Raw genomic sequence first — 6032 nt, 5'->3', positions numbered from 1 at the left:
TCCTGCACCTGACTTCGCCTCCCGTACACACCCTTTACACCATAACCATATTCAAGTCAACACTAAAGACACGTCTTCATACAGGCTTACCCGGTTGTCTTAGATTTTATCCTCATTCTAGTTTACTTCCCTGGTTAGTCTGTCATCATATTTAGTGTTCTCCATGGTTCGTATGTGCTTATATTTAGTGTATACATATTTTTTTAATGTGATTTTTTTGCTTACAGTTGAAGTCGGAAGTTTACATACACTTAGGTTCGAGTCATTAAAACTCGTTTTTCAACCACTCCACAAATTTCTTGTTAACGAACTATAGTTTTGGCAAGTCGGTTAGGACATCTACTTTGTGCATGACACAAGTAATTTTTCCAACAATTGTTTACAGACAGATTATTTCACTGTATCACAATTCCAGTGGGTCAGAAGTTTACATACACTAAGTTGACTGTGCCTTTAAACAGCTTGGAAAATTCCAGAAAATTATGTCATGGCTGATAGGCTAATTTACATAATTTGAGTCAATTGGAGGTGTAACTGTGGATGTATTTCAAGGCCTACCTTCAAACCCAGTGCCTCTTTGCTTGACATCATGGGAAAATCAAAAGAAATCAGCCAAGACCTCAGAAAAGAATTGCAGACCTCCACAAGTCTGGTTCATCCTTGGGAGCAATTTCCAAATGCCTGAAGGTGCCACGTTCATCTGTACAAACAATAGTACGCAAGTATAAAAGACCATGGGACCACGCAGCCGTCATACCGCTCAGGAAGGAGACGCGTTCTGTCTCCTAGAGATGAATGTACTTTGGTGCGAAAAGTGCGAATCAATCCCAGAACAACAGCAAAGGACCATGTGAAGATGCTGGAGGAAACAGGTACAAAAGTATCTACAGTGGGGAGAACAAGTATTTGATACACTGCCGATTTTGAAGGTTTTCCTACTTACAAAGCATGTAGAGGTCTGTAATTTTTATCATAGGTACACTTCAACTGTGAGAGACGGAATCTAAAACAAAAATCCAGAAAATCACATTGTATGATTTTTAAGTAATTAAATTGCATTTTATTGCGTGACATAAGTATTTGATCACCTACCAACCAGTAAGAATTCCGGCTCTCACAGACCTGTTAGTTTTTCTTTTAGAAGCCCTCCTGTTCTCCACTCATTACCTGTATTAACTGCACCTGTTTGAACTTGTTACCTGTATAAAAGACACCTGTACACACACTCAATCAAACAGACTCCAATCTCTCCACAATGGCCAAGACCAGAGAGCTGTGTAAGGACATCAGGGATAAAATTGTAGACCTGCACAAGGCTGGGATGGGCTACAGGACAATAGGCAAGCAGCTTGGTGAGAAGGCAACAACTGTTGGCGCAATTATTAGAAAATGGAAGATGTTCAAGATGACGGTCAATCACCCTCGGTCTGGGGCTCCATGCAAGATCTCACCTCGTGGGGCATCAATGATCATGAGGAAGGTGAGGGATCAGCCCAGAACTACACGGCAGGACCTGGTCAATGACCTGAAGAGAGCTGGGACCACAGTCTCAAAGAAAACCATTAGTAACACACTACGCTGTCATGGATTGAAATCCTGCAGCGCACGCAAGGTCCCCCTGCTCAAGCCAGCGCATGTCCAGGCCTGTCTGAAGTTTGCCAATGACCATCTGGATGATCCAGAGGAGGAATGGGAGAAGGTCATGTGGTCTGATGAGACAAAAATAGAGCTTTTTGGTCTAACTCCACTCGCCGTGTTTGGAGGAAGAAGAAGTATGAGTACAACCCCAAGAACACCCTCCCAACCGTGAAGCATGGAGGTGGAAACATAATTCTTTGGGGATGCTTTTCTGCAAAGGGGACAGGACGACTGCACCGTATTGAGGGGAGGATGGATGGGGCCATGTATCGCGAGATCTTGGCCAAAAACCTCCTTCCCTCAGTAAGAGCATTTTTTATTTTTTTATTTATTTATTTAACCTTTATTTAACCAGGTAGGCAAATTGAGAACACGTTCTCATTTACAATTGCGACCTGGCCAAGATAAAGCAAAGCAGTTCGACACATACAACAACACATAGTTACACATGGAGTAAAACAAACATATAGTCAATAATACAGTGAAAAAAATAAATAAGTCTATATACAATGTGAGCAAGTGAGGTGAGATAAGGGAGGTGAAGGCAAACAAATATATGTATAAATAAATAAAAATATAAAAGGCCATGGAGGCGAAGTGAGTACAACACAGCAAGTAAAATAAAAACTAAAAAATAAATAAAAAAAAATAAATAAAAAATAAATAAAAATAAAACAATGGAATGGTTGGTTTGCAGTGGAAGAAAGTGCAAAGTAGAGACAGAAATAATGGGGTGCAAAGGAGCAAAATAAATTAATAAATAAATACAGTAGGTAAAGAGGTAGTTGTTTGGGCTAAATTGTAGATGGGTTATGTACAGGTGCAGTAATCTATGAGCTGCTCTGACAGCTGGTGCTTAAAGCTAGTGAGGGAGATAGGTGTTTCCAGTTTCAGAGATTTTTGTAGTTCGTTCCAGTCATTGGCACCCATTGAAGATGGGTCGTGGCTGGATCTTCCAGCATGACAACGACCCGTAACACACAGCCAGGGCAACTAAGGAGTGGCTCCGTAAGAAGCATCTCAAGGTCCTGGAGTGGCCTAGCCAGTCTCCAGACCTGAACCCAATAGAAAATCTTTGGAGGGAGCTGAACGTCCGTATTGCCCACCGACAGCCCCGAAACCTGAAGGATCTGGAGAAGGTATGTATGGAGGAGTGGGCCAAAATCCCTGCTGCAGTGTGTGCAAACCTGGTCAATAACTACAGGAAACGTATGATCTTTGTAATTGCAAACAAAGGTTTCTGTATCAAATATTAAGTTCTGCTTTTCTGATGTATCAAATACTTATGTCATGCAATAAAATGCAAATTAATTACTTAAAAATCATACAATGTGATTTTCTGGATTTTTGTTTTAGATTCCGTCTCTCACAGTTGAAGTGTACCTATGATAAAAATTACAGACCTCTACATGCTTTGTAAGTAGGAAAACCTTCAAAATCGGCAGTGTATCAAATACTTGTTCTCCCCAATGTATATCCACAGTAAAACGAGACCTATATCGACATAACCTGAAAGGCCGCTCAGCAAGGAAGAAGCCACTGCTCCAAAACCGCCATAAAAAAGCCAGACTACGGGCTTGGCAGCAGGCAGCATCATGTTGTGGAGGTGCTTTGCTGCAGGAGGAACTTGGGCACTTCACAAAATAGATTGCATCATGAGGTAGGAAAATGATGTGGATATATTGAAGCAACATCTCAAGACATCAGTCAGGAAGTTAAAGCTTGGTCGCAAATGGGTCTTCCAAATGGACAATGACCCCAAGCTTACTTCCAAAGTTGTGGCAAAATGGCTTAAGGACAATAAAGTCAAGGTATTGGAGTGGCCATCACAAAGCCCTGACCTCAATCCTATAGAACATTTGTGGGCAGAACTGAAAAAGCTTGTGCGAGCGAGGAGGCCTACAAACCTGACTCAGTTACATCAGCTCTGTCAGGAGGAATGGGCCAAAATTCACCCAATTTATTGTGGGAAGCTTGTGGAAGGCTACCCAAAACGTTTGACCCAAGTTAAACAATTTGAAGGCAATGCTACCAAATACTAATTGAGTGTATGTAAACTTCTGACCCACTGGGAATGTGATGAAAGAAATAAAAGCTGAAATAAATCATTCTCTCTACTATTATTCTGGCACTGCGCCCGGCCCGCCAAAGGAGTTGCTAGTGTGCGATGAGACAAGGATATCCCTACCGGCCAAACCCTCCCTAACCCGGACGATGCTAGGCCAATTGTGCGTCGCCCCATGGACCTCCTGGTCGTGGCCGGCTGCGACAGAGCCTGGGCTCGAACCCAGAGTGTCTGGTGGCACAGCTAGCACTGCGATGCAGTGCCTTAGACCACTGCGCCACCCGGGAGGCCATGGCCGGGGGCTTTAATGCAGGCAAACTTAAATCAGTTTTACCAAATTTTTACCAGCATGTCACATGTGCAACCAGAGGAAAATAACTTGAGACCACATTTACTCCACACAAAGAGATGCATGCAAAGCTCTCCCCGCCCTCCATTTGGCAAATCTGACCATAATTCTATCCTCCTGATTCCTGCTTACAAGCAAAAACTAAAACAGGAAGTACCAATGACTCGCTTAATAAGGAAGTGGTCAGATGCTACGCTACAGGACTGTTTTGCTAGCACAGACTGGAATATGTTCCGGGATTCATCCAATGGCATTGAGGAGTATACCACCTCAGTTGTCGGCTTCATCAATAAGTGCATTGGCGACGTCGTCCCCACAGTGACCGTACGTACCCCAACCAGAAGCCATGGATTACAGGCAACATCCACATTGAGCTAAGGACTAGAGCTGCCGCTTTCAAAGAACGGGGACGCCTATAATCCGGACGCCTATAAGAAATCCCGCTATGCCCTCAGATGAACCATCAAACAAGCAAAGCGTCAATACAGAATTAAGATTGAATCCTACTACACCGGCTCTGACGCTCGTCGGTGTAGCAGGGCTTGAAAACTATTACGGACTACAAAGGGAAACCCAGACGGGAGCAGCCCAGTGATGCGAGCCCACCAGATGATCTAAATGCCTTTTATGCTCGCTTCGAGGCAAGCAACACTGAAGCATGCACGAGAGCACCAGCTGTTCTTGGGAACTGTGTGATAACGCTCTCGGTAGCCGATGTGAGCAAGACCTTTAAACAGGTCAACATTCACAAAGCCGCGGGGCCAGATGGATTACCAGGACGTTTACTCAATGCATGTGCGGACCAACTGGCAAGTGTCTTCACTGACATTTTCAACCTCTCCCTGACTGTCTGTAATACCTACATGTTTCAAGCAGAACACCATAGTCCCTGTGTCCAAGGAAGTGAAAGTAACCTGTCTAAATGATAACCGCGCCGTAGCACTCACGTCAGTAGCCATGAAGTGCTTTGAAAGGCTGGTCATGGCTCACATCAACAGCTTCCTCCTGGATACCCTAGACCCACTCTAATTCTTATACCGCCCCAACAGATCCACAGATGACGCAATCTCAATCGCACTCCACACTGCCCTTATCCACCTGGACAAAAGGAACACTTGTGTGATAATGCTGTACAGCTCAGCATTCAACAACATAGTGCCCTCAAAGATCATCACTAAGCTAAGGACCCTGGGACTAAACACCTCCCTCTGCAACTGGATCCTGGACTTCCTGACGGGCTGCCTCCAGGTGGTAAGGGTAGGCAACAACACGTCTGCCACGCTGTTCCTGAACACTGGGGCCCCTCAGGGGTGTGTACTTAGTCCCCTCCTGTACTCCCTGTTCACCCACGACTGCGTGGCCAAACATGACTCCAACACCAATATTAAGTTTGCTGACGACACATCAGTGGTAGGCCTGATCACCGACAACGATGAGACAGCCTATAGGGAGGAGGTCAGAGAACTGGCAGTGTGGTGCCAGGATAACAACCTTTGCCTCAATGTGAGCAAGACAAAGGACCTGATTGTGGACTACAGGAAAAGGCGGGCCGAACAGGCCCCCATTAACATCAACGGGGCTGTAGTGGAGCGGGTCGAGAGCTTCAAGTTCCTTGGTGTCCACATCACCAACAATCTATCATGGTATAAACACACCAAGACAGTCGTGAAGAGGGCAAAACCTTTTCCCACTTAGGAGACTGAAAAGATTTGGCATGGGTCCCCAGATCCTCAAAAAGTTATACAGCTGCACCATCGAGAGCATCCTGACCGGTTGCATCACCGCCTGGTATGGCAACTGCTTGGCATCTGACAGTAAGACGCTACAGATGGTAGTGCGTACGGCCCAGTACATCACTGGGGCCAAGCTTCTTGCAATCCAGGACCTATATAATAGGCGGTGTCAGAGGAAAGCCCATAAAATTGTTAGAGACTCCAGTCACCCAAGTCATCGACTGTTTTCTTTGCTACCGCACGGCAA

This window comes from Salvelinus alpinus, chromosome 15, assembly GCF_045679555.1.
Source record: "Salvelinus alpinus chromosome 15, SLU_Salpinus.1, whole genome shotgun sequence".
Lineage (NCBI taxonomy): Eukaryota > Metazoa > Chordata > Actinopteri > Salmoniformes > Salmonidae > Salvelinus > Salvelinus alpinus.
Note: the sequence above shows the minus strand (reverse complement) of the source record.